Source organism: Rana temporaria, chromosome 1 (genome assembly GCF_905171775.1).
Source record: "Rana temporaria chromosome 1, aRanTem1.1, whole genome shotgun sequence".
Lineage (NCBI taxonomy): Eukaryota > Metazoa > Chordata > Amphibia > Anura > Ranidae > Rana > Rana temporaria.
Window position 1 is genome coordinate 263,422,249 of NC_053489.1, and position 12,127 is coordinate 263,434,375.

Genomic DNA, 12,127 nt, shown 5'->3' on the forward strand with positions numbered 1-12,127 from the left:
GGTCCCATATACACACCTGATGGGATACCAGGTGCATGACGGCGGTGGTCTCCTCGGCGTGGACGCACGCCAGCGTCGTCGGCATAAAGCCGCCGCCCCCACTGTACCACGTGACGGTGTGACGTCACCGCGTGTGTGCGGATCTGCCGCTCATGCGCGGTACACGCCACTGGGTGTGGAGGCGGTACGTTCATGCCACCAGCAGGGGGAGAGTGCGTCCCCCATACATGAGGCGGCCGTGCACTGTCGCCATCATGTGGGGGAAAGCTGAAGCGCAACTAGTGCGCTAATGTCTCACCCTGCTGGGCGGTGGGCGGGGTGCTTCCAGAACTGGCAGCTGCAACAAAAACCGGAGGGAAGGGAGCATCCGAGGCCAACCAGCAACGAGACAAATCACAAGAGAAAAGGGATTAGATATAAAGGAGAGTAATCCAGAAAAAAATTACCTATGGATAGAATAGGAAAAACCTGAGAACAGGAAAGATTTATTATTAAAACATAGAAATATGCAGTTCCACATTATGGTACACATAATTGCAAAAACAAAAGTGACACAGTCACAACATACATGTAAATCTCAACAATGCTGCCATCACATACTTGTCCTATGTACATATGTACTACAGGTATATTCCGGATTATATAGAGTATTGTTCTAAAAGAGCATGAGATGTGGTAAAGTGACAGATAATAAGGGACGGGCAGAGAGCATATATCACTTGGACACCTGGCGATATGTATTTTACAGGAGTCTGGAAACTGATGTAATCACATTATTCCAAATAATTGTTGGATGATTGGGTATTGGGACCAAACAAACCTAAAATTCTAATAAGCATAGTAAGCATAACTCAAAGATAGGTAAATAACGAAAGGATTTCTCAGGAGATTTGGAAAATGGAAAGACCCGCATGTGTATGGTGATCAATGCGTCTTCCCAGATACAAATCCACTGAGAAAAGGGGCGAAAGAAACTGATTCACAAAGCACTTACCTGTAAACTTGCGGCGGCGTAGCGTAAATCCGCCCGGTGCAAGCCCGCCTAATTCAAATGGGGCGGGGACCATTTAAATTAGGCGCGTTCCCGCGCCGAATGTACTGCGCATGCTCCGTCCCTAAAATTTCCCGCAGTGCATTGCGCTAAATGACGTCGCAAGGACGTCATTGGTTTCGACGGTAATGTAAATGGTGTCCAGCGCCATTCACGGACGACTTACGCAAACGACGTGAAATGTAAAAATTTGTCGCGGGAACGACGGCCATACTTAACATTGGTTAGACCACCTAGAGGACATGCTTAGTTTTACGCGACATATCTCTACGGAAACAACGTAAATTTAGAGCGATGGGCAAAGCGGACGTTCGTGAATCGACGTAACTAGTCATTTGCATATTCTACGCCGACTGCAATGGAATCGCCACCTAGCGGCCGGCCTAGAATTGCAGCCTAAGATCCGACGGTGTAAGTCACTTACACCTGTCGGATCTTAGGGCTATCTATGCGTAACCTGAAATACGACGGCGTATCAGGAGATAGCTCCATGTTTGTTTTCTCTGCTTACATGTGTTTGTGCCCATGTGTTTACCCGTGGCCTTATGGAAGACCTAACCCAAATGCCAAGATCTTCTTTGTCCCCCACCCATTTATGTGACAATTTTGTTACATGTACAGAGTATGCAAGGATTGTACGCTACTCTACCAAGTGATCATTAACTCTTTGCTGTTTTCAAAACAAAATAAAATTAATTGAAAACTGAAAATAGTGTAATAACAGAGCTGAATTACTTCTTCCTGAAGAAGATACTGCTCTAGGCTCCCTCTAGTGCTGTCAAATGCTGCAGAGTATGATCATGAAGCTCTTTCTCCAGGAGAAGTAAAATGCTAAACCCTGATATATTTATGCATGGTAACTAGAGTTGAGTGGACACCTGGATGTTCGGGTTCAACGGGTTCGGCCGTACTTTGGAAAAAAGTCCGGATTCGGGACCCGAACTTGACACGAACTTGACCCCGAACCCCATTGAAGTCAATGGGGACCCAGACTTTTGACTACTAAAATATCTCTAAAACACGAATGGAAAGGGCTAGAGGGCTGCAAATGGCAGCAAAATGTTGGTAAGAGCATGGCAAGTACTCTGGAAATAAATTTGGATAGGGAAATAACTTAAAATAACATAAAAAAAAAATCTTGACCTAGGAGGACGAGGACAGGGTTAGGGTTAGGGTTAGGGTGTATCTCATACGTACAGATATGGAGGAAACACTGCAAAATATATATTTTTGCCCTAAATGGGTGATTTTTGAATAGAACAATAGAAGAACACTTGCTAAAGTGTTTATCTCACACGTACAGATATGGAGGAAACACTGCAAACACTGGAAGAAACACTGCAATTTTTTTTCCCTAAATGGATGTTTTTTGAATAGCACAATAGAAGAAAAGTATATAAAGGGTGTATCTCACAGTAACATATGCAGTGCTGGTGTAATATGATTTGTGAAGCAGGACTGACTCCTATATATTTCTCTCCCTATAAGAACAATCTGGAACCTTTCCCTAAACTATCTAATGCAGAGTATCTCACAGGAACATATGCAGTGCTGGTGCAATATGCAGAGTATCTCTGAGGAACCTATGCAGTGCTGGGGAAATATGCAGAGTATCTCACAGGAACCTATGCAGTGCTGGTGTAATATGCAGAGTATCTCACAGGAACCTAGGCAGTGCTGGTGTAATATGCAAAGTATCTCACAGGAAAATATGCAATGCTGGTGTAATATGCAGAGTATCTCACATGAACCTATGCAGTGCTGGTGTAATATGCAGAGTATCTCACAGGAAAATATGCAATGCTGCTGCAATTTGATTTGTGAAGCAGAACTGACTCCTATATATTTCTCTCCCTATAAGAACAATCTTGAACCTTTCCCTAAACTATCTAATGCAGAATATCTCACAGGAACATATGCAGTGCTGGTGCAATATGCAGAGTATCTCAGAGGAACCTATGCAGTGCTGGTGTAATATGCAGAGTATCTCACAGGAACCTAGGCAGTGCTGGTGTAATATGCAGAGTGTCTCACAGGAACCTAGGCAGTGCTGGTGTAATATGCAGAGTATCTCACAGGAACCTATGCAGTGCTGGTGTAATATACAGAGTATCTCACAAGAACCTAGGCAGTGCTGGTGTAATATGCAGAGTATCTCACAGGAACCTAGGCAGTGCTGGTGTAATATGCAGAGTATCTCACAGGAAAATATGCAATGCTGGTGTAATATGCAGAGTATCTCACAGGAAAATATGCAATACTGCTGCAATTTGATTTGTGAAGCAGGACTGACGCCTATATATTTCTCTCCCTATAAGAACAATCTTGAACCTTTCCCTAAACTATCTAATGCAGAGTATCTCACAGGAACATATGCAGTGCTGGTGCAATATGCAGAGTATCTCAGAGGAACCTATGCAGTGCTAGTGTAATATGCAGAGTATCTCACAGGAACCTAGGCAGTGCTGGTGTAATATGCAAAGTATCTCACAGGAACCTAGGCATTGCTGGTGTAATATGCAGAGTATCTCACAGGAACCTATGCAGTGCTGGTGTAATATGCAGAGTATCTCACAGGAACCTTGGCAGTGCTGGTGTAATATGCATAGTATCTCACAGGAACCTAGGCAGTGCTGGTGTAATATGCAGAGTATCTCACAGGAACCTAGGCAGTGCTGGTGTAATATGCAGAGTATCTCACAGGAACCTAGGCAGTGCTGGTGTAATATGCAGAGTATCTCACAGGAACCTATGCAGTGCTGGTGTGATATGCAGAGTATCTCACAGGAACCTAGGCAGTGCTGGTGTAATATGCAGAGTATCTCACAGGAAAATATGCAATGCTGGTGTAATATGCAGAGTATCTCACATGAAAATATGCAATGCTGCTGCAATTTGATTTGTGAAGCAGGACTGACTCCTATATATTTCTCTCCCTATAAGAACAATCTGGAACCTTTCCCTAAACTATATAATGCAGAGTATCTCACAGGAACATATGCAGTGCTGGTGCAATATGCAGAGTATCTCACAGGGAAATTTGCAATGCTGCTGCAATTTGATTTGTGAAGCAGGACTGACTCCTATATATTCTCTCCCTATAAGAACAATCTGGAACCTTTCCCTAAACTATCTAATGCAGAGTATCTTACAGGAACATATGCAGCGCTGATGTAATATGATTTCTGAAGCAGGACTGACTCCTATATATTTCTGTCCCTATAAGAACAATCTGGAACCTTTCCCTAAAGTATCTAATGCAGAGTATCTCACAGGAACCTATGCAGCGCTGGTGTAATATGATTTCTGTAGCAGGACAGTCTGACTATCTAAATCTCTCCCTCAGATCAGATCAGCAGCAGCCTTTCCCTACCCTATCTAAAGCAGAGTGACAAGCTGCGCTATGTCCCTCTAGCTTATATAGAGTCTGGGTCACATGCTGGGTCACATGCTGCACTGGCCAATCACAGCCATGCCATTAGTAGGCATGGCTGTGATGGCTTCTTAGTCACAGTAGCAAAACAAATGGTGATTGGCTGCCCTGCAGCCTGCCATTACATTGCCGAACACCGGACTCGAACCCAAACTTTCAGCAAATTGTTTCGGGTTTGGGTCCAAAAAAAAACAAAGTCCGTACCGAACCCGAACTTTACAGTTCGGGTTTGCTCAACCCTAATGGTAACAAGACTGTTAACTAGCAGAATGGGAGAAATTCAGCAACTCTGCTCCACTGGATATGGTTTTCAGCTTACATTAAAGAAGAAATTTATAGAATAGTCAGCAGTGACTGCTTAGCAAATAGCAACTGTTGACACAATAAACGCTTTGGTCAGAAGTAGGGATGACATTTTTAGTTCAAGGCAAACTAATTCTGGAAAATGGTGAACTGTTAATGTTGTTCACTCATGCACAGTGGGCAGGCAATCCTCTGTTTTCATCATGTCTGGAAAGCCTAAAGGAAGAGGTATCGGTTCTTTACATGATGCTAGTTATGCCTCATACACACGGCTGGACTTTCCTAAAAAAAAAGTCAGATGGGCTTTTGTCTCGGAAAGTCCGGCCGTGTGTAGTCTCCATCTGACTTTTTTTGTCGGAAATCCGACGAACCTTAGATAGAGACTTAGATAGAGACTTCTGACAAACTCACGGCGAACTTTTGCACGGTCAAAAGTCAGACCGCGTGTACACGGCATAAGAGGCCATCAGGTTCTGCATCTGTAAGAAAAAATAGTGATCAGGCCACACAATTGAGAGGCAGGGCACATCTTCCATTGCTTTCCGGCAGTGGGCATGCTATAAAGCCAGAACTTGTGGCAGTGACGGTGGAGTGGATAACCAAGCCCTTATCATCACCCCTTCCTTCTTCCAGCCACAAGGTAGCACAGTGTCATCAGTAGCTGCAGATGTGCCCTCTTATTGTTTCTCTTCTACAGCTAATCCTGCTGTTGCCTAAAAAACTGGCATTGAAAGATCAGTTGAATTATTTGAGCACACCATCAGTAACTTGCTACAGGACGATGCACATGAATTGATTTTATCAGATGTTGCTTCTCCCTTTCCTCCTCACCCCTCACTATGGGCGTCCACAGGATGGGGCAAGGGTGGTCAAGTGTCCCCCCTGGAATCGTCAAGGTGTTGCAGCAGCCAGCAGGGTCCTTAGCGGCCGCCGCCACACTACAGACTTTTTTCTGGGTCCACTGGCTGCTCTCTGTGTCTCTGAGACTCTGACATCTATCATCTGACATCCCCCCTCACCCTGGCCTGATCATCCAATGCGATGCTCGCCTCGGCCGCTCAGCTCCAGTCATTGGCTGCCAGCCTGCTTGTGTTGTGTAGATCCGGCCGGCACAGCGCTGGCCCTGCCCACTCAAGAAGCCGAATCAAAGATATGCTGCTGCCTGCCAGTGATGCCCTGGGCCTAGGGGATCATCATCACAGACAGGAAATACTGAGGAATACACAGTGAAGAACCACAGTTAACAGCAAGTCTCAGGAGGAGCATGTTTATATATAATAATATGTTGCTTTGCTTGGAAAGTGGGACAGCTAAACTGAGCTATAATTGCAATTTGCTGGAAAGATATGTGTGTGTGTGTGTGTGTGTGTGTGTGTGCACAATGGAAAATGGATTTGGTTGGAGATATAGGACTTTTAAGGTGCGTCATTCACTCAAATTAATATTAAAATATACAAAATATTTATTGAAAAAACAATATCATAAAAATAATGAAGACAGTATAGTCATGCCCATGGGTGTACACACACACATCCTATTATTGACAATGAATTACTGCAATCACATACAAATTTACGTCCACTTATTTTAACATGTTTTGCCTAAACGGCTTCTTCAAGAAAGGACGTATGGACTCATTTATTGGATATAGAGAATCATTGCTCAATCAGCTTTAGGTGTGTATGAATGAGAAAACAGAACATTATTAATACATCATATTTTACTTTAATAAATTAACATTTTTACAAGTTTATAAATGCATGACTGTATACACCAAAACAGAACAGGCAACCCCCATAAGAAATTCCACAAGTGAATGAGAGCTGTCATAATGTACACTACTGAAGTTGCTCCGACTTCAGAAAAAGTTCCTCTACTACTTCAAGGTGACTTCTAGGCAACTTGTACCCATAGATTTCAATGGAAGTTGTCTCCAAAGTCTAATCTCCATCTTAATTGAAGCAACTTTACAGGAAAAGAAAATAGTTTACCCAGGCAAACCCCTTCCTCCCACAGAGCTGATTATTCTGTGACTGGCCACAGCCAAAGTCGCCTGTCCTGGAGGCAACTTCAAGTCACGTTGTAAGTTGTTTAAAGTCACGCTGAAGTTGTGCTGAAGTCGCCTCCAAATCCCCTTGCAAAGTCGGGTTGCCTTTGTGTGAACCGTCACTTAAGAGGAGTATTTACATCACTTGTGAAGATTTCCTCTCACTTCCTGACGAAATTTAAGTTAAGTTTACCCGATGGGAAACAGACAACAAAAAAATAAACTGGTAGAGAATTTATTCCTTTGCAATTCTACTTTAAAACTAAATAAAAATGTTTGGCTAAACGTACACAATCATTTCTGTCTATAAAGTTTCTGAAATATTTTGGACAGCAAAACTGCATGCAGTATGTAATTGTCAAAATGAAACTATTGAAATTGTCTGCACAGTATATGCAACATTTCATTGTTATAACAGTGAAGTAAACTTAAATTGTTTTTTTACCTCAAAAGCTGCATGAGGAAAATGTTTTTTTCAAATGAGGCTTCTCCGAAATGTCTTATAATTATGCCTTTGCAGTGTGTACCATATTTCTTACATGTTAATATGAAAAATATTAACTCAATATTTCTGGTTTCTGTCTACAGCTAAATGGGAATTTGGTTTATTCAATGATGTCTGCAAGAGATTGTAGGAATAATATGTAAGCTATGTGTAGCATATTACATCTACTGCAACCTTAAAAGTCAAAGCTTTCATTTTTTTTGTTCCCCAAAACCTCAATAGTGATGTGGTTTAGCCTACTAAAATTTAGAATATTACATCTATTCTATTCAGAAAAATAGAAACCTTAAGTGTTTTTTGGTTCTACAAATTTTACAGAGTAGAGCGGATGTAAAAATATATATAGTAAATGAATAAAGGAGCATATGATGATGGCTGGCTGATAGATTGAAAGTGTGCAATTGTGTTGAAGGGTGTGAGAGGTGTGTGAATGAGAGTGTATAGTGAGGCAATGCAGCATAATGGTGGTTTAACAGGTGTGGATAGGTGAGCTTGAGATTAGGGATGAGCTGAACACCCCCCGATTCGGTTTGCATCAGAACAAAGTCTATGGGACTCGAACGTTCGAAATCAAACGATCTCATTTTAATGGCTAATATGCAAGTTATTGTCCTAAAAAGGGTTTGGGGACCCGGGTCCTGCCCCAGGGAACATGTATCAATGCAAAAAAAAGTTTTAAAAACGTCATTTTTTTCGGGAGCAGTGATTTTAATGAAGCTTCAAGTGAAAAAAAAGTCAAATATTCCTTTAAATATCGTACCTGCTGGGTGTCTATAGTATGCCTGTGAAGTGGCACGTGTTTCCCGTTTTTAGAACTGTCCCTGCACAAAATTCCATTTCTATAGGAAAAAAAGTAATTTAAAACTGCTTGTGGCTTTAATGTAATGTCTGGTCCCAGCAATATGGATGAAAATCATATTGCAGGTCATTACCAGCCCCTTTGGGTCTTGTATGGATATTAAGGGGAACCCAAATTAAAACAAGGAAAGGCCCTATATACTCTGAACAGCAGTATACAGGCGGTGCAAACAAGACAGGGACTGTAGGTTTGTTGTTAAGTCGAATCTGTTTGTAATTTTGAACTAGTACATTTTTGCAAAGGACACAGTACACTAACTGACAATACTTGGAGCTCCCTGCCTATGGTATTAGTATGATAACACCAGCAATTGTATTCAGGTAGCTTTAAGTTCACACTGTGCAAAGGACACAGTACACTAAGTGAAAATACTTGCAGATCCCTGCCTGTGGTCTTAGTATGAGGACACCAGCAATTGTATTCAGGTAGCTTTAGGTGCACACTGTTCAAAGGACACAGTACACTAAGTGAAAATACTTGAAGATCCCTGCCTGTGGTATTAGTATGAGAACACCAGCAATTTTTTTCAGGTAGCTTTAGGTGCACACTGTGCAGAGGACACTAAAACTGAATACTGGAGGTCCCTGCCTGTATTTGTATGAGAACACCAGCAATTGTATTCAGGTAAGCTTTAGGTGCACACTGTGCAAAGTACACTAAAACAGAATACTGGAGGTCCCTGCCTGTATTTATATGCGAACGCCAGCAATTGTATTCAGGTAAGCTTTAGGTGCACACTGTGCAAAGGACACTAAAACTGAATACTGGAGGTCCATGCCTGTATGTGTATGAGAACACCAGCTATTGTATTCAGGTAAGCTTTAGGTGCACACTGTGCAAAGGACACTAAAACAAAATACTGCAGGTCCCTGCCTGTATTTGTATGAGAACACCAGCTATTGTATTCAGGTAAGCTTTAGGTGCACGCTGTGCAAAGGACACTAAAACAAAATACTGGAGGTCCCTGCCTGTATTTGTATGAGAACACCAGCAATTGTATTCAAGTAAGCTTTAGGTGCACACTGTGCAAAGGACACTAAAACTGAATACTGGAGGTCCCTGCCTGTATTTGTATGAGAACACCAGCAATTGTATTCAGGTAAGCTTTAGGTGCACACTGTGCAAAGGACACAGTACACTAAGTGAAAATACTGCAGCTAGCACAATCACCTGCCTGCCTTTCAGTATATTATGAAGAGAATAACAGGAATGGATCTAGCTAAACTGAATACAGTGTATAAATATATATACATCACCTGGGATGCATATATATCCTCTACATACTGTAACTGCAGCTAACTGACTCGCCTGCCTGCTCTATCTATATCAAATGAAATGACACTTTCTCTCTCTCTCTCTCTCTCTCACTCACTCTATCTCTCAGCACGCCAGAACACACTACACAAGCCTGACTTCCAGGCATCCTTATATAGTGTGGGGCGTGTGCTAAATCCCCTGAAGCATAATTGACCAAAGCCACCCTGGCTTTGGCCAATTACGGCTCTCTGTACAGACGGCGCTGTGATTGGCCAAGCATGTGGGTCATAGTGCATGCTTGGCCAATCATCAGCCAGCAATGCACTGCGATGCCGCATTGAATTATGGGCCATGAGGCGCCACTCCAATTTGGCGTGAACGGCCCTTAACGTTCGCAATTCCACGAACGGTCGAACATACGATGTTCGAGTTGAACATGTGTTTGACTCAAACTCTAAGCTCATCCCTACTTGAGATATAAGTAAGACCTGTGAATAATGTAAATGACATTTTGCCTGAAAAACAAACAGGTTTGTGAGCACTTAGGTTGTATGTCAATAAAAAAAAAACAGGTGAAATAAACTCAATAGCATAGATAAATTAATAAGTGAAAGGTGATCAAGTGCCATAGAAGAAAGGAATAGAATGGTGATAAAATCAGCTAAATGTAATATAATCTAAGAACGACTCCTTTCCATAAATGATAACATGGTAAATGCTGCAGTGTGAAATGTTTACCTGTGTGTGGAAGAGCACTGGAGCAACCACTCAGTGTGATAGTAAGATGAGCAAGCCTGGTTTGATTGTCCAAACCTGCCTGTATATATATATATATATATATATATATATATATATATATATATATATATATATATATATATATATATATATATACAGTATATATACAGTATACCCCATCTGGGAAAGTGATCACCTCCGGAGGTCGCCCATAGCAGTTGAGCAGGGACTAATGCGATGGTGCCAGGCTCGATTGCAGTGGGAGGGCTCCTTCCCCACCCCAATCCATTAACCCCTGATGGCCTGATGATCGCCCACCAGACTTTACAACTCAGACAAGGGACATGGCTACGCAGAGATCGGGACTGAATTGTAAGGTTGTAAAGTCTGGTGGGCGATCAGTAATGGCTGTTAACACCAGCGTGGAGGTGGTGAGATTGCTGTGAAAACCGATATCGGACTCTTGTACATAAAATGCTGAATACAAGTTTTTAAAATGTGAGTGTAATAAAGGACTTTTAAATAAACGTTTTTTTTTTATGGGAATAATGCCCTATGGAAGCTTTTCTGTTTCTTCTTTCCTATATATATTTTTGATGAGAGGAGACAAATCTTTTTAATGTGGAAAGCGACCTAATATTTCTGAGATCCAACTAATACCAAAATGTTTAAGCCTACCCATGAGAGTGGGAGGCAATTTGTTCTAGTGAATGAGTTTCGAGGGGGAGGGGAAGTGTTCACTTGTGTCACAAATGGTGGTGGAATTGGGGTGTATTGTTTACCCACAGCTTCTCACCCAAATGGTGTGATTATTCTTTGGACTATACACAGTGGAAAATTGTTAATATTCTATTTTGACTGTATAGAGGCCACAAATATTTTTTCAATATTTAACATTTTTGTTTGTTTCTTGTTGTCAAATTGTATTTATGTTTGCACTTATATACTTGGGGCTAGATTCACATAGCCCGCCCTAACTTTGCGGCGGCGTAGTGTATCGTGTTTACACTACGCCGCCGTAAGTTAGCGAGGCAAGTACATGATTCACAAAGTACTTGCCTGCTAAGTTACGGCGGCGTAGCCTAAAGCGAGCAGGCGTAAGGGCGCCTAATTCAAAATAGGCTGAGGGGGCGTGTTCTATGATAATTTGTGTTGACCTGACCTGATTGACGTTTTTTTGGAACGGCGCATGCGCCGTCCGCCTACATATCCCAGTGTGCATTGCGGCAAAGTACGCCGCACGGGCCTATTGGTTTCGACGTGGACGTAAATGACGTAAATCCCTATTCACAGACGACTTACGCAAACGACGTAAAATTTTCAAATTTACATGCGGGAACGACGGCCATACTTAACATTGGCTACGCCACCTAGGGGGCATGTTTATCTTTAGGCGGCCTATCTCTTACGGAAACGGCGTATCTTTACTGCGACGGGCGGACGTACGTTCGTGAATAGGCGTATCTAGTGATTTACATATTCTACGCCGACCGCAATGGAAGCGCCACCTAGCGGTCAGCCTAAATATTGCACCCTAAGATAGGACGGCGCAAGCCGTCGTATCTTGAATAGGTTTAAGTGTATCTCTGTTTGAGAATACACTTAAACTTAGGTCAGCGCAAATTCAGAGTTAGGTCGGCGTATCTACTGATACGCCGGCCTAACTCTTACTGAATCTGGCCCTAAGTATATGCACAACTGTGGAACATTTGATTATTTGAACACGAAAAAGGGTTTCACACATTTTTGAATATATAAACAGATGCTTGAAGGTAAAGACTCTGCAAGATACTTAGAATGAGGACTGGTGTTGGGCCGACATAGCCCCAACACACACTGGCAGGAGCTACATCCAGAGTAGTTGGCAATGGTGAAGCTGGAGGAAATCATGGCCAATCACAGAGGATGTCGGAGACCAAGTCGATGCTTCACGT